At 43.4% G+C, this 26,921-nt stretch overlaps 1 non-coding gene across 1 annotated transcript; it reads right to left on the reverse strand.

Annotated features, from left to right (window-relative positions):
• Positions 1-24,448: 24,448 nt before the first annotated feature.
• Positions 24,449-24,522, reverse strand: Trnat-ugu (transfer RNA threonine (anticodon UGU)). The gene has a single exon. It is a non-coding gene; the product is annotated as a tRNA-Thr (tRNA).
• Positions 24,523-26,921: the final 2,399 nt, after the last annotated feature.

The raw sequence follows: 26,921 nt of genomic DNA on the forward strand, positions 1-26,921 counted from the left end.
CCGGACACATGTCCACATAACATCTTTTCTTTATTTGTGTGTGAGGAATGTTTCCTGAAAGTTTGGCCGTACCTTTTTGTAACACCCTGTATATAGGGTGTAACAGAACAATATGGCCAGGCGTTCAGGAAACTCTCCTCTTACACACAGGAATTAAATGTGTTATATGGACGGGCATCCTTGTTATAGCTCATCTTCTACTTCTCTTCATAATAACATTAATCATGAGAAACGCAACTAGTCTGAACCATTCTTAACAAACGGAATGCAAAAGGGTGTGCTGAATAATTCAAACAATGTTGGAAGAAGAAAAATCTTATTGAGAAGTGAGAAATCGCAGTGGAAATCCCGCCAAGGTTCAGTTTTGGGTCCACGCCTATTCCTTATTATGTGCTGCTGAGTATCCTCACGAAATTGTGCAATCAAGCCAATGTTCGAGCCGGAGTTGTTTGTGATTGTTGGGACCTCATGTTCTTCCACCCAAGCTCAATGTGGAGACTTAAGATGGTTTCTTAGAGAGTAAATGCCTTTACGAGCTTGACAAAATGTTCACATGTGTGTGAAATCTTATGGGACTTAACTGCTAAGGTCATTAGTCCCTCCACTAACAGTTAATTCGTTCAAAAATTATCACGTTGCGCACTCGAAGTATGATCTTTTTATTGCGCGACTAAAAGGTCTTTAATGTGGCAGGTATTGCTACATCAATTGGTTACAGTCACTGAAGATAATTAACAATAATATCACTTATCTTGTATTTGCAATCCAAAGACGATGTCGCTCTGGCCTTGCCTCGTAATTAGAAAAGTTGTCTCTAGGTGGCATGACTATCGCTGTTTGTCCGAAAGGCACTCGGATGTTAATTACACCGACTTGAAGAACTTACGAAGACAATCTTTCAGGATTAATTTGATGATTTATGTTTTGCATTGTAATGTGCTTTATACTTTTTTAAACAATAGTCACTTGAGAATAGTCCTTGACACTCACTTTTCACAAAAATTCACATTTATTAAACTTGTTATACTTTCGCATGTTCAAAACATTACATCATCATACAGTTTCGCAGCCGTTACTGCTCTTAATAAAACTCACAACATTTTTCATTGTCCACAACTCAGACTCATCTTTTCATTTCCAACTCAAAGTCAAGACTGTTCATATTCAACACAAAAACTTGACTACTGTGTACGCTTCCGCGCTAAAAGTCACAGGCCAGCGTCAAAGATAACAGTAAGTACAAAGATATTCACACTAGATATTATATCCATTTCAACATATCAAAATATCGACGTCCATACATATAAAAATGAAACCAAATTTGAATAGAGTGAAAAATATGAGACATTACGTAGAAAAATATTCATTAATCTATGGTATCGAAAAATAGGGCTGCCGGGTGGTAATGGTTTCGCAAATAAAGAACCATTACAAGCTCCAGCTCATTTCAGTGTTAATGTTGATATACTTCTAAATAACAGATACCGTGAAATGTGGATAAACATAAGTGGACCATTTCTTTGGCCTTCACGCTCTCCAGACCTAAATTCAGTAGACTTTTAACCGAATTTGATTCTATTGGAACCGTTGTGCACAGCGAATGCAGTAAAGTTAAAAAGAAGGAAAAAGAATTCAGCATTCAGTCGCAAATCCAGTCTGTCATACTATTTTTGTTGCAGATCTACATTTCACCTATTGAATAACTGTCTTCAAGGCATTTAAATCGAGACATATAGGCTCGTCAAGCTTTAGACCACGTGTATTATTACATGACTTTAGGACGTACATTGCCAGATTCTGGACGTTTGAATCTGGAAATGTAAGTCTTAAAGTCGTATAATAACATGTGTGGTCCAAAGCTTGACGAGTCTATACACCTCGATTTAATGCGCTGAAGATAGCTGTTCATAACTTGTAATATTACCCTCCCACACATCACTATTAAAATTCTCTGTCTCTGTTTCCAAAGCTTCGAGAGGCGTAAGATACACAAAAGAAAAACTTTTTACTTAGCTTCATTATCTCGTTGTTGTTGGCTGCAGTTCTCGCGTCTAAAGGGTACATACAGTCTTGAGGCTGAAATTTAGATTTTGTAGGTTCCTGTTGATCTGAATAATGTTTGAAAATTTGCCTGTATTACTCCTGAAATTTATTCTTTGTCACATTTTTCAATATCACATCGTCTTTACTATTTCCACTTCAGAATTCAAATTCACATTGTTGTTGACAAGATCAGAACTAAGTCTGCTTCCATCAGAGGTATGGCCACTATTACTAACATTCTGCGGCACTCACAATATTCCAAAGAGTTTACAAAACAAAAGAGTTTAAAAACTTTCTTGAGAAAAAGAAGAATGTTCAAGTTATATCATTATTTTATAAATGACACCAGAAATAAATTTAATAATGCACTTTCAATTTTCCAATTAATAATATGAATTTTAAGTATGTCAGAAATTTCGTAACTTCAAATATTTGTAAAAGACAAATAATTTTAGCTGTAATTACAGAGTATAACAAATTAATTTCATTTTATACATTTTAGTCTGAAATATAATACATTGTATACAAAATCACATGAAATTGTTTTAGTTAAACGGTTGAGATAATGATCGCCCACACAAGAATCGATAGTATAGATGGTATCGACTATTTCTATATAAAAAAAGGTAACGTTAGAAAAGGGTGTCCCATTACAGGCTGAAGGCTAGATTGGTAATAAAGACAGATAATAAATTTGCTACTTATTGCTGAATTTCTACTTTTAATTTTTTTGTTTTTTATTTATTTTAAATTTACTTTAGTTTTTTCAGTGGAGAGTCTTTGAGCCCGTATTGTCCAAGGCTGTGAAACAATACGCAAAACTTCTCACTACTCCGAAGTCAGCAGTGTTATTAGAGCCCTGCAGCACTTCAGTCACTTGCAAAAAGATTCCGACGTGCGACCAATGGGCTGGAATATGTACACACCGCCCCCACTGCCTCCTCCCAACTCCCTCCATAATGTCTACGCAACGGAATGGGAATACAGTTCAACGTTAGTAGGTCAGAAAAGACATGCAAAGACATATGCAGGAATTTCCTAAAAACAAATGGAGTTAACCTTCGCCAAGGTTTGCTCAGCTAACCTCCACCCAGATCATGATTAACGTTAGGTATCAGATGCCTCTTCCTATCGATGGCTTGCACGCTCTCTAAAAGGCAACATTTGCCTAGAAAACCGGAAAAGGGCTAAACAGATTTCACGCCCATCCATGTGACCATACTTCTAGTAGTCCATTTACATTTGAAAACTAACTTTAAAACTCCATGTGTTTCCTATAGCGCCCACGACTTGTCTTCTCAACTCATCAAGGGCTCCCAACCGACTTCCAATTACACGAAGCTCAGAAACGCTCCCCGGTATTATTTAAACATTCATACCTTTCAGATAACCAGCCTACCGAGCGGAATGCAGACACATCAATCGGCCGTTTCTGTTAACGCTGATCGCACTTGCTGTAAGGTGCTGCTTCCTACTGGGACTTCCAGAAGTTTGTGTCCATCGGATGTTGAGAAACACTGACCATCACGGAAAGTCACAACGTTAAGCTAAGCAGACTCCAGCCACAAGTCATTACGAGAATTAGGGAAGGAGTGGACGATCACTTCTCCCGAGACTGGTCTTCAAGTAAGAAACAGTAAAGGAAAGGCATAGAGGTGACATCCGGCAACTGATACGTCACTGTCTTACAACCAAGGTAAGCCTCCCAGAAACCTTGTTCTGAACCAGGGAATTAGAACTTTTATTAATATATGCTAGCTGAGTAGCCAGCATTGTCCGGATATATATTTACTCCTCTCTTCTATTACACTATCTCTTTTGCCCCTCTCTCTGTCCATCTCGTCCTCCGCCATTCTCTGCCAATCTCCTCCTCCCATCTCTCTCCCCCAACGCTTCCACCCCCACTCTCTCTCCATCTCCTCATGCCACTCTCTCAGTCCATATCCTCCTCGCCCTCTGCCCATCTGCTCCTTACACCTCTATCCCTCTCCCCACTCTCTATTTCCTCATCACCCCTCTATCTTCCCCTCACCCCTCTAAATCCATCTCCTCCTTTTTCTCTCTTTGTCTGTCTCTTCTGCTCTCTTTCTGTCCATCTCCTCCTCCCCTCTCTCGCTGCCAATCTTCTCCTCATCCTCTCTCTGTTCATCTCCCTATCTGTGACAATCTCCTCCTTCCTCCTCCCTGTCTCCCTGTCTGTCCTCCCCACTTCTCTCTCCACATTGTCACCCTCATCCCAGTTGAAGGTTGTTCGTCCTATGCTTACCTTCGCAGTATTGCCTATGTACGCACGTACCACATATATTTTATGCACTTTTTTACACACATACATACACACACACACACACACACACACACACACACACACAAACTGACGAGCCAAAACATTATGAACACAACCCACCGCGACGTTGGATGCCGTCTGGTGGTGATGCGGGCACGTGACGTATGAAAGCGGAGCAGACGCGAACTGGGTGTCACCTTAGCGAAGATATGGGCAGCAAACGGGGAAATCCAACGAGATAAGCAAATTTGACAAAGGGCAGTTTATTATTACGCACAGCCTGTGAACGAGTATCGCGAAAACGGCGAAACTGGTCGAATTTTCACCTGCTACTGAGCATCTTCGAAAAGAGGTAGGTCGGTGAAACTACCTCTAGAAGCTAATGATTGGACAATGAAACTACCTCTACGCCCTAAATGGTTGGGCGTCTACTACTTTTCACAGAATGTAGGGTTCGGAGGATTGTCTGCTCTGTAAAGTGGGATAGATTGTGATCTGCGGCATCTCCGCCGAAAGAGCACATGCATGCACAAGTGTTTCGGAGCACACCGTTCATCGTACATTGTTGAACATGGAGCTTCGCAGTAGAAAAAAAATGGTTCAAATGGCTCTGAGCACTATGGGACTTAACAGCTATGGTCATCAGTCCCCTAGAACTTGGAACTACTTAAACCTAACTAACCTAAGGACAGCACACAACACCCAGCCATCACGAGGCAGAGAAAATCCCTGACCCCGCCGGGAATCGAACCTATGGAACCCGGGCGTGGGAAGCGAGAACGCTACCGCACGACCACGAGATGCGGGCTGCTTCGCAGTAGACCATCCCTACGTGCTCACATGTTGTCAGAACGACATCGTTAATCACGATTGTGCGGCGGTGCGGGGTTTGTCTCTGTGTGCTGTGCAGGCTGCAAATTAGAAATTTACCTACCTCAGAACGGCGTCTGCCAGATGTCCCTTCAGTCGGCAGCATAGATACTTACAAGATGATGGAAAAGCAGCGTTGATAAAAAAATACCATCTAATATCTACAGTTACTCAGGCCGCGCAACTCTAGTAATGAAATAAAGTTCTGTAGAAAAACTGTCAATAAAAAATTTATCGGGCAGTAAGATAATGGATTGGCTTCTGGAAAATAATGTCAGAAATTTCCACACAAAAATGTTTATTTGTTCCTGTAACCAAAGAAACGGTACTATTCAGTCCACATTTATTCTCGTCAAGTTCACAATGCATACACTCATTTCGCATGCACAGCAGCCAGAAATCTGTTCAAATCCGACCCAAGTTAAACAACGTTTCCACAGTCATTAATTCCACCTCTAACATGAGTTATTACATTCGGTCCTTCTGGTGGATTTCAGAAAAGAAATTGCTCGCCAAAAATGCTCAGTGGTTGAAAATTGAAACGTGCCACACGGATCCTACGAAGGCCAAATTTTCACAAGGGAATATCATTGCAACAATACAGTTCTAAAACTTCCAAACATCACAAAACTGTCCGTAACTACGTCAGCGTTAGTCATGACACTATAAAACGCGAGGAACTCAATATTCCTTCATTTGAAACATTATTTTGACTGGCACTAGTAACATGACCGTCCGCGTTCAAAGCTAGCGAGTGACTCCTTTCTTGTGGCCTCACTCCCAGCATAACTATCAGGTAACGAGCGGCATCCGTCTCAATTCTGACTGGCTGATCATACTCGTTGCCAATCAGAATGCTCGCTCCTGATCATACACGCGCCAAAACTGATCTGTACCAATCCTTATCCGGCTCGAATACTGCGGGCTGTATAGCAACGAATGTTATCGCGCATTAACTGGCGACGTTACAGATTGCAGTAGGCATGGGACCATCGGCATTCGATTGTCGATCAATGGAAACGTGTCGGCTCTCCGGGAGAATCACATTTTTGCTACACTAAGTCGGTGGTCATCTCCACAACCACCGTCATCGGGGTGAACGGCGACTCGAAAAGTGCAACGCGCCACGGACGCTGGCGCTTGCGAGCAGTTTTATGCAAAGGGAGACACACATATTCCTGCGCTTGCGTGGGACCTAAGATAGTAATCTAAGGAACTCGGACAGCTGCGAACCACCTGAATCCTTCATGCATGATGTCTTTCCTAGCGGCGTTGTCATCTTTCAGCAATGTAATTGTCCTTGTCTCGGAACCAGAACCGTGCTATACTGGTTTCAGGAACGTTATAACGAAATCTCGTTGATGTTTCGGCGACCAAATTCGTCTAATGTAAATCCTATGGCACTCTTCTGGGTAGCTGTCGGGCGCCATCACCGCCTACGCCAGTCAGCGGCCCTTTATTTACGTGAATTACGTACATGACCTGTGCGCAGACATCTAATGCCAACAAACTGTCGGATCCCTGATACACAGAATCAGTGATGTATTTCGTTCCAAAGACGGAACAAGCTATCAAGCAGGTGGTCAATGTTTTGGCTCATCAGTACCAACAAACTGCAGATACGGATTCCAGACTGGAAATGGAGGAAAAAAGGTCCTATGAACATGTGTCTGGAAATGGACGGTGCGCGTGCAACGACAACAAATCGTACCGGAGCAAAGAAAAGAGCTGCATCGCTTCCATGTCACAACAGACGCTCAAAGTGACACCCGTGGGATACAATGCGCGTGTTTATACGTCGCATCATGGATTGCTGCACTCTATCAAACGTACCTGCCTCTCTTCAAATAGCATCACAAGCGTCGTGAACATGCTTTTAAACGGTCTACATTTCAGGAGCTGACTCAGCATACACAACGCTTGCCGGCCAAAGTGGCCGTGCGGTTCTAGGCGCTGCAGTCCGGAACCGCGAGACCGCTACGGTCGCAGGTTCGAATCCTGCCTCGGGCTTGGATGTGTGTGATGTCCTTAGGTTAGTTAGGTTTAACTAGTTCTAACTTCTAGGGGACTAATGACCTCAGAAGTTGAGTCCCATAGTGCTCAGAGCCATTTGAACCATTTTGAACACAACGCTTTTCAGATATCCCCAGAGCTAAAAATACAGGGGGTTTAAGTCCAGTGATCTAGCAGGCCAAGCTATAGGGCCATTGCGCCTTATCCAACGTCCGGGGAAGATGTTGTCGAGGTGTCGGCAAACTGTAATTCGGAAGTGGGGTGGTGCTCCGTCATGCAGAAACTACATAATCTGTCGTATTGTCAAAGGCACATTCTCAAGCATCCCCAGGCAGAGTATTCCGCAGTAAGTTAAGTTCCTCCGTCGAGGCATTGTGGCATAATAACGGGTCCAAATATGTGATCGCCAAGAATCCCTGCCCACACATTGACGGTGAACCGATGCTGATGAGGCGCCTCAATCATTCTCCGAGGACTGTCTGTAGCCGACAGATGACGATTACGCCGACTGATGATGCCATTTCTGGTAAGGACTGCTTCGTCGATAAAGAGGAATGATGACAGAAATCTCATAATTTTGGTGGTCTGCTGCAAAAACCACCGAAAAAAATCCTGCCCATAGAGAAAACTCGCTGCTGATAATCCTTGCATTCATCGTAGGTGACAGGTATGGTAGCGGTTGTCTTGCAGGATACATATAATCGTACTTTGGCTTACACCACGTTGGCGGGCGACTTGCCTGGAACCTGTACTAAGGTTAGTCTCAATATCCTATAGTATCCGGTCCTCCAAATCTGGTGTACGCGCAGTCCGCCGACACCCTGGACCTTCGTCTGTTTGAAAGCACCTATGATCTCAAAAACGTCCAAAACGGGCTTGAAGTATTCTGTGATGTGGCTGGTGTCCGTAAGGGTACTTGTTTTGATATAGCTGTGCTGCGTTCGACCGCTTCCATCTGCTTGGCCATACGTAAACACCTTCTGAGTTTGTTTCGATATGAATACCGGACCATTCTTCTGTTTACAGCGCGCTTCACGCAAGGAACACACGATACGTGGTCAGAAGAAATATATATATATATATATATATATATATATATATATATATATATATGTCTTTTTTTAGAGGATGGCCTAAGTCTAATGTATGTTGCTACTTTATGAATGAAAACACACGCAAAGTGGTTTAATAGTCTACAATATTTGCGTGTGTTTTCATTCATAAAGTAGCAACATACATTAGACTTAGGCCATCCTCTAAAAAAAGACAACATTGAAACTTTGCACAGAATCGGAAAAATTGTAGGAAGGGTACCACGGAAGAAACGGAAACAGTCATTGATAATACAAAAAATGGAGGTGATATTCTTAATAAGGTAACTGAAATCAAAAAACTCAGACTACTTCAGAGGCCTTAAGCCAGTTCTAATGCAACAGATTTAAAATGTACCACTGTCAAACAAACGACTCGCAGGCTGCCAATAACGCAAATGTTTCTGTAAAGAGGTTGTAGTCTATGCTGCAAGGTAGCCAAATTGTATTAAATGTGTACTGTTTACATCTATGTACAACGATTTATACAGTGAATTACATTCAAATCAGTGTCAGACCAAACAGTGCAATAGCGTAAAATACTACACAACAGTTCCGCTAGTGTAGCAACGATGCAAATGAAGTTTTCGGACACCAGAATCGTAAGTGAGCAACTGAACAACCGATATCTAAAAAGTGTATCACACGATTATCGCACCGTAAAAACTGATCGAAAACTCTTTGCACCGCACACAGTGGCAGCGGAAGTAATCGCTGGACATCGATTTCTGACTACCCACTGCTTCCCTCCCTCCCCCCCCCCCCCCCCCCGCCACCTCTACCAAATAACCCAATAGCCTCTAGCAGCAGAACAGCGAACAAAACAGTTCTATTTTAATTAAGATTAAAACCATTCATCTTTAAGTAACATATTTCTATATGCATAAAAGCCTTATAGTGAGCTAAGCATACTTGAAACGCATTGCAGTATGTCAAATAAAACACAAAATAAATAAATGTGACTGGTAGCAGAATAATACAAATACTTATTCTGCATATTCACAGTTCGAAACTTAGTCAGCGTGGCCACGATTAATTATGATTCAATACATAAGAGATGCTTCGAGAGCCAAGTTATACACCGAGTATACCTTATGAAAACACTAGTACTTTTTGATGGGTTCTCCACACTTATTTGTTTCACAGGAACAGAAGCCTATAACAGTTATGGTTCATGTTGTATAGCAACTAGATTTATTACGAAGTACGCTGATAAAATAGCTCAGTTTTTGGCGGTAATATGTGATCACCCGTTCGACGAAAGATCCGCATGTAAAAACTGATAAACTATGTCTTTAATTATTTTTATCGTTTAAACACTGACCTACAAAGACAACTCAAAATTAACCTATTCATTTATTACCCACAATACACAAGCCCAAGGCAATCTGACTACTATACAGTGACAATATGACCTCCAATAATTAACACAAAAGAATGGCTCTGAATTGCTAGATATCCTAACAATAATAAAAGTCCAAATAATATGGAATTAAAGAAATATGAAACTACCTCCAACTCTGTTAATTGCCTAAACTCAGTTCAATCATGAACCCCTTACCTCTCAGAAAATCTTCGTAACATGAACTACAGCAATTACAACAAGCAGCAACTACAGCCAGCTAAATAAAAAGATTCTGCCTGCTATAGACTCTAACTATTAGGAGGCATATGGTTAGCAAAATAAAGATTTTGTTGAAGAGTAAACAATATTTTTAGAAAATTTTACCTTATTCAGGTGTCAACCAGTTCCAAATATTATACAGTTGTCAATAATTCCACTACTCAAGGATTACCAACAACATCCATCCTTATTTTCTTGCATCTCACTATACAATGCATGTCCCACCAACAGAGACTCCACTAAGAAAAAACATGTCCTTACACTTCTCTATCCACTCGCTAACTGGTAGTCCGTCCAACCATAGAATCTCTTGCAGAGGGCGCTGAGAGCTGTTAGCAATATTAACACAGTACATAGCGCTGCCAACATACTGAAAGGGTACAGTACCGCCCGACATTGAAAATAAGTACAACATACTTCATTATTTTTGTCAGAACAACACACTTTTTTGTAAAATAACTCAATTTCAATTAATACAGTGAAGCTGGATACCAGTGTGGGAAAGAATGACAATTTATTTATTTAATTGATCACATGTGCACTCCCACAAAATAAATCCCTACATCCAGTTTGGTGAGATCTGTGAAATGAATGAATGTATGGTCGTCTGCTAACCGCAGATAGTGAATGTGAATATATGATCATCTTTGAGACGATCCTTTGGCCACCTTTGGTGGAACCAAAGAGACGAAACTTACCGGAGCTTTGAACGCCTGAAATGCGGCTGACCAATACGGTAGCATGGTCTTCCCCCACCTCGACAGAGGTGCGAGATGACCTGAAGAACGACCATGTTTCAGCACTCTGCCGCTGGACCTTGTGCTGTTAAGACCTGTCTTAGTTGTGCTCCGTAAAGACAAAAGAGTGGAGACATGGTATGCATGTGGAATATTTAAGAGTAGTTTGAAATAATAATTTCTCTATTTCAGGAACTTTTGTGGGGAGAATTAAATGTCAGGCAGGTAATATTAATGGGATCGTAGTAATCTTCGGAAGTGACCAACGGTCACAATGAAACCACGTGTAGCAATAAGTTGAAATACTTCCGTGTGCTTAAGTTAAGCTGAATTACTAGCGTGTGTACTATAAGCTGAAATATTTAAGAAATAGCGTCTGCAGGACTTGAAATTAGAGGCGAGTACTTCCACGTGGTGAGTACTGTGTGAGTCTCAATCTGTGTATGAGACAAAGGATAAAAAGAAGTACTCGTCCATGGTATCAGTTGAGGACTCGTGTGTGTGATGAATATGTTCTTAATATTACTTTGCGAGATATGTTTCCGTTTGACGCTTGATTCAAACTATAACACTCTGAGAGAGAAACAAGGTGAATCAGCCGTCTATCCAGCAACGCCACTTGGTTTGCATTGCACAGGAAGACGTGCATATATCTCCAGAGTTCATAGTAGGAAAGTAGAATTACGAAGTGGGGCAGTGTCGTGTGAAACTAGGATAAATATTAATTGAAGTGGGAAAGCTGAAAGTGATAATGTTGTGAATAGTCCCTGTCTTGTATTTCATGTTGCAGTGTGGTGTATGTCATGTAATTTAAGTATGTGTGGTTTGCATGGGAGAGTAGCAAGGGTAGTTTCAGAGGTAGTGGGTATGCATGTTCCTTTTGTACCGCTCGGTCTGGAGGAAAGTTCCGTGATGATGGTTGTGAGAGTCGAAGTGTGAGATATAGCAAAAGATCCACCATCCTATCCAGAAAGTGCACTGTAGCGTTAAATAATTACGAGACCATAAGATAGAGATTCACCAATGTAAAGCCATGCCCCCTGGGTGGAGGTTATAGAATTTGTGTGTTTAGGTTACAGAATTTATCGGAATAAATAAGATAGTGAAAAGAAAAAGATTGGTGGCCTTTTCCTTCGAATTGTTTGTTGTCATGATTTCCAGAATTTATAAGGTGTGCGCCACTCATATTCAGTGCGATGGCCACATGTTGATATAAGCCGTTAAATAAAAAAGAAAGAAAATTTGGTATTGCCAGTGCGTAGTGAACAGTCAGAGTTCTGTAAATTACTGATAGTCAGATGTGCGTATCCGTTGCGCATTATTCATACAGGATGATAATTTGTAACTTTATTGTGAGTACTAGAGTTCATGTTACTCGATAAATAAGAATGAATCCACTCGCTTGGCAGACCACTCATCTTGCAGGCCTGGCTGCTTGATGCCACAGTATGAGCAAGGCACGTGGGTGCCTCTCAATACAAACAGGCTACTTCAAACTGGAAAGTTACATAGGTCGCAATAAACCACAAGAAAGGATTTAAAGACCCATATCAGAACATCGATTTGCAGTAGGATTTTTGAACTAGTACTGTGGTCGAACATAATGAAATACCTTGAAGAAAATGATCTGTGACACATAGCCATCACGGATTCTGAGGGACCGTTCTTGTGATACACATCTGGCGCTTTATTCAGACGAAGTAAATATTGGTAGTCAGAAGGAATCTGAACTTGAGAACAAATTTCTAGATTTCCAGAAAGCTTTTGACACAGTTTTCACAACCGTCTTCAAATTGTCTCGTTTGTCAATCAAAGACATGAAGTCTGAAAATGAGTCCGTGATCATATTTTTGGCAATTTATTTTACAGGTCAGTCTTGATCACATATATTAAAATTTTTTTTTTTTTTTACATTTCGCTAGGAGCTGTTTCGGCCACTGCCATCTTCAGATCATAAAATATTCTGATGTAATATCAACGTCAAACTAAACATGTAGTGAGAACTTGCTAAAAAATAACGTGTAGGTACATAGTAAGTGAGCAGTTACTATGTACCTACATGTTCAGTTTGACGCTGATACTACATTAGAATATTTTATGATCTGAAGATGGCAGTGGCCGAAACCGGTCATAGTGAAATGCAAAAAAATTATGTGATCTCTTCTGACCTGTAGAATAAAGTGTCTCATTTTTATCGTCTCAGTTGTACGACTGGATCTCCGATTTCCTTTCAGGAAGGTCACACTTCACAGAAATTGACAGGAAGTCATCGAGCGCAACAGAAGTGACACCTGAGGCTCCCCAAGAAAATTTTATAAGCACTTCGCCGTTCTTTATTTTTATATACGATTTAGGAGACAATCTGAGCACCCTACTTAAACTGTTTCCAGATGATGCCGTTTACCGTCTAGTAAACTCTTCAGAAGATCACTTATGCGCAGTGCGAAAACTCGCAATTGACCCTGAACGATAAAAAGTACGAGGTCGTTCACACGAGTACTTTAAAAAATCCATTAAATTCCGGTTAGACGATAAATGATACAAATTTAAAGATTGTCGATTCATTTAAGTACTTAAGGATTACAATTACGAACAAGCTGAATGGAACGGTCAGTTTGAAAATGTTACGCGGAAGGAGAACTAAAGACAGCGGTCTATTAGCAGAACACTTGGAAAATGCAAGAAGCCCACTGAAGAGACTGTCTAGCGTTGTAGGATCCTTACCAAATGCTACTGATAAAAAACATCGAAAAAGTTCAAAGAAGGGTAGCTAATTTTGTGTTATCACGAGACAGGGAAAGAGTGTCACGGATATGATAAGCGAACTGTGGTGGCAGTTATCACAACAAAGACGTTTGTCGTTGCCATGAAATCTGTCTGTCGTTGCCATGAAATCTGTCCACTAAATTTCAATCACCAACTGTCTCCTCCGAATGCGAAAATATTTTTTTGAGTCCCATCTATGTGTGCACAAACGACCATCGTGATACAATAAGAGAAGTCAGAGCTCGCACGGAAAGATTTAAATGTTCATTATTTCCACTTTCTATTCGAGAAATAGTGTGAAAGTGGTTGCGTGTTCCCTTTGCCAAGAACTAAAGCGCGAATTACATAGTAACCATGTAGACGTAGAAAGGGATTAATTTCGGCCGGCACGCGTTCCGGTACCTCCCAGAGACTTTTTTTTCCTGTAACAGTTCAGCACCGGAGATTTGAAATAGTACACGGATCAGCATGCCACCACTGGCAACGTGTGCTGCTCTTCCTGCGAGCGGCTTTAATCCCGCCGCGACCAGCTTTGATGTTGCCGCCATTGTTACGCCATTGCTGAAGTTACGTGCCGATTGTTAATATGCGGCGACCCGCTGCTTGGCCCGGTCAGCGGCGCCACGGAGTAGAGTTGTGTCAAGGCCGCCAAAAATTACAAACAATAGTAGTTTTTCAGTTCAATTTTTAACGTAGAGTCTAATGTTAATTAAATGGTAAAGACCTCTCTCTTTGGCTAGTAACATAGAAACTACTAAATTATTTTACGAGTGTAAAAGTAAGTCATAAATATTTTTTATTCTATTAGTTACATTTTACATTCAGAAGCGAATTTATTTATTACCTGTATAAATAAAAATTGTGATTTCTTTTTCACTCACTATCGTGAAAGTTTCAAATGGCGAAATCTGACAGAAGAACATTACATATAGTCTTTCCCCATGGCAGTGTAACATGATGTATGGGGGGGGGGGGGGGGGGGAGGAGATGAGAAGAGGAAGAATACGGCAGCCTCAGGGTGAGGAGGGGGGAATGTTTTATCTTTATCTTGCATTGTTATCAACTCAGGCACGACGCAACGATCAGCTGCTATGGTACAAAATGCACCCGGAATTAATGTTTCGTGAAGACGTGGGAAATCGGAATTGTACGATACCCAGATGGAGCAGGAATATCTTGATCGTCATTAACCGCTAAATGCCTCTTTGATTAACACTGAACACACGTTCATAGAGCAGCTACAAAGCAATTGTACGAACGTTACGGCTGGCAGCATTTGAAAACATGAAGTCATAGTCACGAAGACTGCCGACTAGTGCCAATACGTACGAAGCAGAACTATGGAGCAAAGTAGCAAAGTGACACTGGTACGGCGGCAGGCGGTGGCAGCTGCTGTTTGTATTGGAACCTTGTGGAGTTATGTTTTTGATTATAAGATATTATGGTTTAAAAACCTGAATTTCAGAACAGTATTTTCTGCAAAATGATTTCTCATTGTAAGTCTTATAACAAGTCTCTCTCTGTGGGGCCGACGGGGGGGGGGGGGGGGGGAAGTTTAGAAATTCTTAGCACTGGACGTAGACGTAGAACTCATAAACAACACGCCGGAGAAGAACACGACTAAAGAGATATAAAGAAATTCTAATAATCCAGGCTTTCCGGTGTGTTGGCAACAGCGCAAGATATGACAAATGATGATGAATTTATGTATTTGAAATGTATTTGAATGGAACAGCATTTATTAAGACTGCTGCTTTTGATATTACAGTTAGCAGCGACAGAAGGAACTGTTTGCGAAGTCGGTTCTATCCATAGCCTGCGGGAGCTCTTCGACACTATCGAGAGCGGAATAATGGCCCCCCCTGTGTACTAGCGAGCGGCAGCGGCGCGTGGCAAGGCCGCGCGCCCCCGTGTGGCACGTGCGCACGTGCCGAGGTCAAGCCGAGGCGCCCGCCAGGGGGTGTGCGCCACCTTAGCGAACTGCGCATCAAACAAACAACTGCACTCCCAGTCCTGGTTCTGCTACGAATTTTCACAACAGACGGTACTGAATCTTAACGTAAGGGCATTTAAGAGAGTTAAAGGCTTATAGTACCACAACTCTTCTAACACTATAACAGCAGCGGCATAGTTTATTTTGTTGCCATAAAATGTAATGGCGAGTTCATCAATGCGTTGTTGGGATGTGGGAACCAGGAATGCTAGACGTAGCTCGTCGGGATAGTTCCTTATGTGATCCCAATTGGCGTAAAAAAATTCCAACGCAGACATTAGCTGTAAAGAATAACCTTTATTTAGAAAGTGACCGTTCCCTTACGTTTACAAAAAGTCATATATACACGGTTCCTTACATTAAAAGTAACATATTTAACCTCGCTTTGCACAACATCATCCTTAGCAGGTTCGTCTCCAGCAATTTGCACACCAATATAAAAAGGATTAGAGCCTTGAAACAAACGGTTTTTAACTTTACATTCTTTTTCCAAATCAGTCCATGATTTAACTTTATCAATATCAGCAGAACTCTCTGGTTTACAATAAGTAACAAATTTAAAAGCATTCCGCCTAGTATACTTTCTCCAAGGTACTCCAGACGAACTGTCCGGTTTCAAACTAAAGGAACCAAGTTTGTTAGTACAGGCAATTCTAACTCTTTCCAATGCACCCTGATCTTCAAATATCTTTTTGTTAGCCCTATCATCTAAGGTTAATCTCTCAATTCTTACATTAACTCTATATACATACGTAACAACCTTATTAATAATGACAGCTGCATACTTATTAGCAAAAAACTTAAATTCGTCGGAAATATCATAATGTTTTAGTCTAGAAAAGTTCATTGAAAGTTGATCTTGCTTTTCTTGGGACCCCATCTTGCCATATTCAAACCGGACACCATCTGTCATTTCATTGATACTGTGTTATCCATCTGGAACCTTATCGAATACTGTGTCGCTGAGGAATTATTTGCACAAGATAACAGCACACATATTCATGCCTACCTTAATGTTGCCGAAGCTAAACTTCTTACAGAAGTTAGATCAGGTATAGAATTTATGTTTGGATCAATTAATGGCGTATTTGATGTACAGAAATGCCGTAGTAGGAAAAACGCTTTAGCCTACATTACTAAGTCAGATTCAGATCCTATTTCTAATTGCAATGAATCCGCACTGTCATTTAATGTTCGTTTGCGCCGTTGGGCTGAACGTACGCAGTATATAGATTATACGGATCCATTTTTAGTGAACAATTGGTCTCGGGTACGTTTCATAGAAAAATATTTTGAATCTTTTCAGGCGAAGAAGTTTGTTGTCCGTTCTTTCACTCATTGCGAATTGCTATACAATGGCTGGGCGGGTCTTCGTTATCACACACAAAAAATAGATGGAAAGAGGGAAATGACACATCACGAAGGAATTATCCAAATGGGACAAAAATCGGCATATGTGGTGAACATATACACAAACAAATGATTACAATTTCGGAAGCACTGGGTAATTTATACTCGAGAAAGAGTTCCGCACATTGAGCAAGTCGTAACGCGTTGGTCCACCTCCGGCCGTTGTGCAAGCACGTATTCGGCTTGGCATTGATTGAGGGAGTTGTTGGATGTTCTCCTGAGAGATATCGTGCCAACTTCTGTCCACTTGGCTCGTTATGTCGTCCAAACCTTGTCGGAGGACCCTGCCCATAAGCCTCCAAACGTTCTCAATTGTCGAGAGATTCGGAGACTTTGTTGGCCAAGTTAGGTATGGCAAGCACGAAGACAAGCAATAGGAAGTCTCGCCTTATGCGTTCGGGTATCATCTTGCTGAAATGTAAAATGGCTTTTCACGAAGAGCAACAAAAAATAGGCACAGAATATCGCCAATGCTGTAAGAGTACGGCGGATAACAACCAAAGACGTTGTGGTATGAAAACCATCACTCCTGACTGTAGAGCCGTATGTAGGTGACAATTCGGTCGATATCTCACCGGTTTTCGTGGCGTCTCCAGACACGTCTTCGGCCTAGAATCCGTTTGAGTGGAGTAGAGTTATCTTCAGTGAAGATTCCCGCTTCGAAGTAAGACCCGATGACCAGCGAAGATGGGTCTGGAGACGCCCCATACAGCAGTTGGTTTCCCAACTTCATTGTCCCTGAGGATGACGGTTATCGCTGAAACAACTGATTTTCTGTTACAGCGGTTCTTCTCGTCTCCATTTTATCCTGAGTGTTCAGATAGTTGAAAATAACCCGTTTCTGAAATGATCTATTACTTCCAATAAGAAGCGCTGACTTCAAACAGAGATGGAATTTTTCAAACGAAGATGAAGGAGTAAAAGATCACGATCAAATACCGAAAAGTGCCGTTATTCGGAACTAAAATACCAGTTTCGGTTTTAACCGGTCGGTTTTTCCCATCCTTACTTTTCCCTCCGTACACCCTGACAACCGGGAATGATGTGCTGCAAATGCAAATGGCTCTAAGCACTATGGGACTTAACATCTGATGTCATCAGTCCCCTTGACTTAGAACTAATTAAACCTTACTAATCTAAGAACATCCATGCCCAAGGCAGGATTCGAACCTGCGACTGTAGCACCAACGCAGTTCCGGACTGAAGTGCTTACAACCGCTCGGTCATAGTGGCCGGCCGATGGGCTGCGGTGCCTTTTCTTTTCATAGCAGGGCCCTTTCGGTTGTCATACTGGGTGTTGTGTGACGTCCTTAGGTTAGTTAGGTTTAAGTAGTTCTAAGTGCTAGGGGACTGATGACCATAGATGTTAAGTCCCATAGTGCTCAGAGCCATTTGAACCATTTTTCGGTTGACATCTGCAGCATCCTTACAGCTCACGGTAAGTCGATGATATTCTATGCCCCATTTTGTAGCCATCCTGGGCTTGCATTTCAGCAAGATAATGCCTGCCTGCACTCTGCGGGAGTTTCTATTGCTTGTCTTCGTGCTTTGCAAAGTAAGGTCACCGGATCTCTTCCCAGCTGAGTACGTTTGCAGCATTACGGGCAGGGCTCTCCAACCAGTTCGAGATTTTGACGATATAACGCACTATTCTATCGCTTGAGCCTTGTCCTGCAAATATGCAGGGTCAGCCATCGTTAATAGGATTTGGCATGTTAATGTTTAAGGGGTGGCCGCATGCCCTTCCTGCCGCCACCTCGTACCCTCAGGGACGGAATTACTGTACTGCAACTGTCTGCGACGAGTGTAAACCGTGGAATAGTGCGAAAGTGTTCAGATGTCTACGAACCGTATAACTGAGGCGAAACATGGGGACCAGCCCGATATTCACCAAGTGGGATGTGGAAAACCGCCTAAAAACCACATCCAGGCTGGCCAGCACATCGGCCCTCGTCGTTAATCCGCCGGGCGGATTCGATCCGGGGCCGGCGCGCCTACCCGGCTACCCTGGCGGGTCGACGATATAACGCGCCACTGGACACAATTTCGTACGGTATCCCTCAGGAGGGCAGCAATCAATCAATCAATGCCAGCCGAATAACTGCTTCCATAAGGGCCAGAGATGGACTAACGTGACTTGCTCAATTTATGAATGTCTTTACCTTGAATAAATCATCGTTTTTTTTCTTTTTTTTTTGCAAATGTAGTCATTTGTTTGTCTTTACATGCACATGTGGTCTACTAATTTCCGTCCCATTGAGATAATTCGTTTGTTTTGCAGTGCTTTTTTGTCTTAGAATGTAGGCAGTTGATTGCTTCTTTCCGGGTTCATGTCTGCAGTCCGGATATACCCTGAAATCGCTGCACCGCAGTGCCGTAGTACGCCGCTAGAGGACCCAAACCAAAATGGCGCAGCCTATTGACAAAGTCGAGTACCGTGTGGTAAATCAGTTTACGCGTTTCAGGGGGAACATCGTATGAGACCATGGTTTGGTGGCGCAGACGGTTCTGTGGTGATCGGATAAGATGAATGACGGTGGACTAAGTGTTATAACATCACTTTGTAAAGAACGAGGAATCGCAAGAGAAGTGGAAGTGCCAAGGTTCATCGTATTTTTTAATCTAGGCGATAGTGAGAAAGTGAGAATGAGTTACGGGTTGTTTTCGACGACTTGCGCGACATTTTGAACATGACGAAGGTTGCCGCCGTACATTCGGAACCTGCCGGACCGAGGGAGCAGCGGAAATGATGCAGGTGTGCAGGCCAGTATAAATGTCGTCGTTAGATAGCTAATCGACATGGCGAGTGATGGGTGTATTACTATGGCCCCGAGAGGGACATGCATTGCAAGCAGTTGAAACAACTGCATTCTCCATCTTCGAAAAATTGTGCTGTTTTGCATACCCCTCTAATGCTAAAGGGAAGCACGAAATATGATCATGCAAAAGAAAATAATAATGCCGCGCAATCGCAATGTCTTAATGAACACAGTGGAATAGGCCCAGTCAGACTTGGCGGTACGGGTACCACACCACGCGTATAGATACACTCCTGGAAATGGAAAAAAGAACACATTGACACCGGTGTGTCAGACCCACCATACTTGCTCCGGACACTGCGAGAGGGCTGTACAAGCTATGATCACACGCACGGCACAGCGGACACACCAGGTACCGCGGTGTTGGCCGTCGAATGGCGCTAGCTGCGCAGCATTTGTGCACCGCCGCCGTCAGTGTCAGCCAGTTTGCCGTGGCATACGGAGCTCCATCGCAGTCTTTAACACTGGTAGCATGCCGCGACAGCGTGGACGTGAACCGTATGTGCAGTTGACGGACTTTGAGCGAGGGCGTATAGTGGGCATGCGGGAGGCCGGGTGGACGTACCGCCGAATTGCTCAACACGTGGGGCGTGAGGTCTCCACAGTACATCGATGTTGTCGCCAGTGGTCGGCGGAAGGTGCACGTGCCCGTCGACCTGGGACCGGACCGCAGCGACGCACGGATGCACGCCAAGACCGTAGGATCCTACGCAGTGCCGTAGGGGACCGCACCGCCACTTCCCAGCAAATTAGGGACACTGTTGCTCCTGGGGTATCGGCGAGGACCATTCGCTACCGTCTCCATGAAGCTGGGCTACGGTCCCGCACACCGTTAGGCCGTCTTCCGCTCACGCCGCAACATCGTGCAGACCGCCTCCAGTGGTGTCGCGACAGGCGTGAATGGAGGGACGAATGGAGACGTGTCGTTTTCAGCGATGAGAGTCGCTTCTGCCTTGGTGCCAATGATGGTCGTATGCGTGTTTGTCGCCGTGCAGGTGAGCGCCACAATCAGGACTGCATACGACCGAGGCACACAGGGCCAACACCCGGCATCATGGTGTGGGGAGCGATCTCCTACACTGGCCGTACACCACTGGTGATCGTCGAGGGGACACTGAATAGTGCACGGTACATCCAAACCGTCATCGAACCCATCGTTCTACCATTCCTAGACCGGCAAGGGAACTTGCTGTTCCAACAGGACAATGCACGTCCGCATGTATCCCGTGCCACCCAACGTGCTCTAGAAGGTGTAAGTCAACTACCCTGGCCAGCAAGATCTCCGGATCTGTCCCCCATTGAGCATGTTTGGGACTGGATGAAGCGTCGTCTCACGCGGTCTGCACGTCCAGCACGAACGCTGGTCCAACTGAGGCGCCAGGTGGAAATGGCATCGCAAGCCGTTCCACAGGGCTACATCCAGCATCTCTACGATCGTCTCCATGGGAGAATAGCAGCCTGCATTGCTGCGAAAGGTGGATATACACTGTACTAGTGCCGACATTGTGCATGCTCTGTTGCCTGTGTCTATGTGCCTGTGGTTCTGTCAGTGTGATCATGTGATGTATCTGACCCCAGGAATGTGTCAATAAAGTTTCCCCTTCCTGGGACAATGAATTCACGGTGTTCTTATTTCAATTTCCAGGAGTGTATATCGATGAGAGGAGGGATCATCTAATTTATAAAAGAAACAACTGTAAGTCATATTTATTACCGTAAGTTACGTACTAATGTAAACAGTTTAACATTGCATACTTGGCCAAAGGGTTCTAGTGGTGAACTGTATTTGGAATTGGTTGGGTGTGTACGATAAATGCAAAGATATGCGGACAGGAGACGAATATGACCAGTGACTCTAAGCCTTGGTTAGTAAATTACCGGAAGAACACGGAAAAATAGCATCGAACGCCAGTGAGATCGCCACAGCGCATGTTGAAACCAAACGAGCTGGCTGCTAAGTACTGCGAAGCACACTGAAGTGACAAAAATGACGCAATAGCGACATGCACGTGTATAGATGGTGGTATTATCGCGTAATAAGGTATAAAAGGGCGCCGCATTGGCGGAGCTGTCATTTGTTCTCAGGTGATACATGTGGAAAGTTTTACCCACGACAGAATTTAACAGATTTTGAACGCGGAATGGTAGTTGGAGCTAGAAGCGTGGGACATTCCGTCTAGGAAAATCGTTACGAAATTCAATATTCCTAGATACACAGTGTCAAGAGTGTGCCTAGAGTTCTAAATTTCAGGCATTACCTCTCACCAAGGACAACACAGTGGCCGACGGCCTTCAATTAACGCCGGAGAGCAGCGACGCCTGCGTAGAGTTGTCAGTGCTAACAGAGAAGCAACACTTTGCGAAATCAAAGTGGAACGTACGACGAACGTATTCGTTAGGACAGTGCGGCGAAATTTGGCTTTAATGGGCTACAGCGGCAGACGACCGATGCGGGTGCCTTTGCTAACAGCACGACATCGCCTGCAGCGCCTTTCCTGGGCTCGTGACGGTATGGAAAACCGTGGGCTGGTCATATGAGTCCCGATTTCAGTACATGTTGGTAGAGTTCGAGTGTGCCACAGGCCCGACAAAGTCTTGGAGCCATGTTGTCAACAAGGCATTGTGCAATCTGGTCGTGGCTCCATAATGGTGTGAGCTGAGTTTACATGGAACGAACTCGGTCCATCTGAACCGTTAAATTACTGGAAATGGTTATGTTCGGCTACTTGGTGACCATTAGCAGCCATTCATGGACACCATGTTGTCGGCTGTTGTGGCCGAGCGGTTCTAGGAGCTTCAGTCAGGAACCGCGCTGCTGCTACAGTCGCAGGTTCAAATCCTGCCTCGGGCATGGGCGTGTGTGATGTCCTTAGGTTAGTTAGGTTTAAGTAGTTCTAAGTCTGGGGAACTGATGACCTCAGATGTTAATTCCCATAGTGCTCAGAACCATTTGAATCATTTTTTTTGAGACCATGTTCCCAAACAACATTGCAGTTTTTATGGATGACGGTGCACCATGTCACCAAGGCCACAATTGTTAGCGGTTCCAGAACAGTAACTCGCCGGCCAATAGTGGCAAAGACTACGAGTGCCATCCAGAAAACTAATGATTTTAAACAATCTGCTACTCTTTCGAATTTTTATTATTTTCAACCAATAGTGTTCTACGAAGTTGCAGTGGTGTGTTATTCCGAATTAATATCTAAGGGTCATTCGCTGCAGCGCAGCGGCGACCACAGACGTCGAAATTTAGGTGAAACGTATTCGCAATTGCGAATGTGGACTACCATCAGCTGTATAATGGAATGACGACAGTGAAAATTAGTGCCGGACCGGGACTCGAACCCAGATTTCTCTCTTATCGCGAGCGTCCGCCTTGCTATTTGTCTAACCGAGCACGAATCACGGCCAGGCTCAAACTTCCGTACGTCGTCAACCTTGTGTCAGCATCCTGTACTCGTGCATACATTATGTATATTCCCGCACAGGGGAAACATTTTACTTAAAAAGTCGCTTGCCCGGCGTCGCCGGACAAATGCGATATTGCAGTGCGTGTGTTATTCCGAATTACTATGTAAAATTCCTTCGGACATGTATGTATGTCTTGAAGGAACAGCTTCAATTAAAATGTCTCCCCTGTACGGGATTACACATAATGGATGTATGAGCACAGGATGTTGGCACATGATTGACGACGTATAGAAGTTTGGGTCTGACCGTGATTTGTGCTCGGGTTGGCAAATGGTAAGGCGACCGCTCGCGATAAGCGAAAAATCCGAGTTAGAGTCCCGGGCCGGCACAAATTACCATTGTCGTCATTCCATTATACACCTTGTGGTAATTCATATCCGCAACTGCGAATATATTTCATCTAATAGTGTTCTAAGTTGGAGAAGGAAGGCAGGTAACGTCTCCCGTTATATGGCACAATTTTCATAGGACCTATGAGAAGCCTGACACGTAGTCACGGTCGAGAAGTTGCATGCTTAACGAAAAAATAACAGTAAGAAGCAACCAGAACGCTGCGTTCTGAAAGTGCAAGCCAAACATTATTTCGGGGTGTCGTAACGAAAATTAACGTGGTCTTCTGGGAAGCGACATCTGGCTAGAGATCTCTTACCTTGCGAAAACGCTCCGGTCAATAAAAATATACATTTATTTTAATAGACAGAATGCGGCCAACACAAATCCGGTCTGGAGAGAGTGGAGTAAGAGAGAACGAAATGCTTGTCCGTTTTACCTGAGGCTGCTGTTTCGCCTCGCGCACAGAACAATTTTATGAGAAATGATAATTAATTGAAACCCTCAGCTGCCGACAGGTGTTGTTGATATACTTCGATGGGGACAGCTGAAGATGTGTGCCCTGACAGGGATTCGAACCCTGGATGTCGTGTTTACATGGCAAACGCTCTATCCATCTGAGCCATCGAGGACACAGGTGAATAGCGCGACTGCAGGGACTTATCGCTTGCACGCTTCCCGTGAGACCCACAATCCCAATTGTCCACAATCTACATACGTAATGTACCTAATAGATATTTGTCCATCCATTCATTACTCGCACACACTAAGGTGACGATTCCCGTAATAGTTCGGGCAACCTGTGCGCATTCGCAGAGACGAAGTTCGATGGCTGGGTAGCCTTCAACTTCGTATATATGAAGATAGTAACTGTTCTCGAAAGAACAGATACCATTGATGACCGTGCAGCTTCTCAAGAATAAATTATAATTAACTGAAACCCTCAGCTGCCGACAGGTGTTGTTGATATACCTCGATGGGGACAGCTGAAAAAGTCTGCCCCGACCGGGACTCGAACCAGGGATCTCCTGCTTACAGGGCAGACGCTCTATCCATCTGAGCCACCGAGGACACAGATGAATTGTGCGACTGCAAGGACTTATCCCTTGCACGCTTCCCGTGATATCCAATTGCTCTTAAAAGTATTCTTATCTTTCCCTAGTCAGCCTATAGGTTTCCAACTGAACAGTCTCTCCGCTGCATTAAAAAAGAAAAATCAGTAGAGAGCAATGAGAGAAACAGTGATTGGTGGTACTGAATGTCGATTACAGTCATTATTACACTAGTGCATAATTTCGTAGCGATTTTCCTTACGTTAACAAAGGCAACAGATACATGTAACAGAGACTTAAGTCATCAATAATATATTCTCCTTCGCTGTTTACAACAGTCTCCCAACGATGGCGTAGCTTTTCGATTCCACGTCTGAGGAAAACACTTGGTTTTGAGGCGGAGCGCTCGTCGAGTCATTTTTCGGAGCACATTTTCATCCGGAAAGGAATTCCTTGAAGGTTGTTCTATAGAGAACGGGAAAGGTAAAAATCTGAGGCCGTAAGACCAGGTGAATACGGTGGGTTTGGAATGACTTCCCAATCCAAGTCCTGTATAGTATTCTTGTCAGTCCAGCACAATGCAGGCGGGCGTTATCGTGGAGTTGCATCACTTCACGCAGTATTCCTGGTCGTTGTTCTTGGATTGTGTCTGTAAGACGTCTCAGTTATTGACAATAAATGTCAGCAGTGATGGTTACACCCCAAGGAAGTAATTCGTAGCGCGCCAAACCGTCGCTGTTCCACCAGATGCACAACCTTATCTTTTGTGGATCCCAGCAGTTCTTTGTACAGGGAGTTGCTGCCTTTTTGGGCGCAAATCTTCCTTTCTTTTCCTCATGTTTGCATAAAGATACCATTTCCGTCACCACTAACGATACAGGATAGGAATGGTCTATGTTGATCACGAGTCAATTGGTGACGAGCAAGCAGAGATGTACATATAGCCACCTGCAGATTTTTTGATTTTGACTCAGAGCATGCGGTACCCATATATCCGATTTTTGAACATTTCCCACAGCATAAAAATGTCGCACGACGGGTGGAATGATCACAGTCATCACATTTCTCGAGTGCCCGTTCTCGACTATACTGATGTGGGTCATTGTAGATTTATGCGTTTAAACGATCTTCATGAAACCCTGAAGATCTTCCTGAACGTGGAAAGTCACAAAAGTCGAAACGATCCTCTTTAAAACAAGCAAACCATTTTCTTACCGTGCTCTGTCCAATGGCATTATCCCCATACACGGCGCAAATGTTTCTGCCTGCCTCCGCTACTGTCACCCCTCTATTGAATACAAGCAGAAGAATATGTCGGAAATGTTCCCGTCTCTCCATTTGGCACTCCATTTTATAGCGTCCACAGGTCCACTCACTATCTCCCAGATGAGAAAATGACAGCATGTGAACTCAGATGGCAACAGTGAACTACAAATAAAACATGACAATCGATAAATAAACCCAAAGAAACCGGAATACCAACATGTAAAACAAAAGCTCTACTACCTTATGCATCAACCTAACACATACACCGTCAGTAATTCACTATTCCATCAAGGGAAATGAGAATTGATAATAAATTATTCTGAAATGTGTGTGTGTGTGGGGGGGGGGGGGGGGGGGTGATGGGGGGGAGGAGGGGGGAGTTTCAGAGAAAACTGACCACCTAACACCAGCCATCATCACACAATGAGATACTGTTTTGTTGGAACTGCTAACAGAAAAGGGAAAAACGATCACAGAAACACACTACTCAAATATCCTGAGTTTATGAGGCCGTCAAGACGAAGTGTTGCGGGAAGTTGTCTAAAGGTGTGTTTCTGCTCCATGACAGCGCCTGAGCTCGTTTCTCGCAGGGCGTAGGCACACATGCTACTTCTTTGAGCTATGAAATTTTGCACCCTCTGTGTTCTCATAACACGGTATCATCATCACCTGCAGATGAAGAAACCAAGAAATCATTAAGCGACGGTATTTCCAGAATGTCGGTGCAGTGATTGTCGGGGAAGAAGTTTTCCTCAGCAGTCAATATGCAGATTAATAACACGGAGTCTCCACCACGTCATCCATCGTTGCGAAAAATGTGTCGCATTCAAGCGTCGATTTCTAGAGCAATACTAACTACATCATTGATTCCACAGCTTGAATTTTTCGACGTGATAACTAGAGCTTTATGAGTATTTCTCGCAGTGTAGATAACATTAAGACTCTTACATGTATCTCCATTTGTGGTGGTCCTCTCCCATGAAGTGCAAAATATTTATTGCACTGGCGCTTTTCGAGCTGCTGTAGCGATTTTTTTTCTTTTCACCGGAGAAATAGTACTACACAATGACAGTTACGTTTGTTTTTGCTTCATCTTACCATGTATTTCTTACGTTTGAGCACCATGATGTAGTTTCCGATTTTTAGTTCAAA

The sequence above is a fragment of the Schistocerca cancellata genome, chromosome 2 (genome assembly GCF_023864275.1).
Source record: "Schistocerca cancellata isolate TAMUIC-IGC-003103 chromosome 2, iqSchCanc2.1, whole genome shotgun sequence".
Taxonomy (NCBI): domain Eukaryota; kingdom Metazoa; phylum Arthropoda; class Insecta; order Orthoptera; family Acrididae; genus Schistocerca; species Schistocerca cancellata.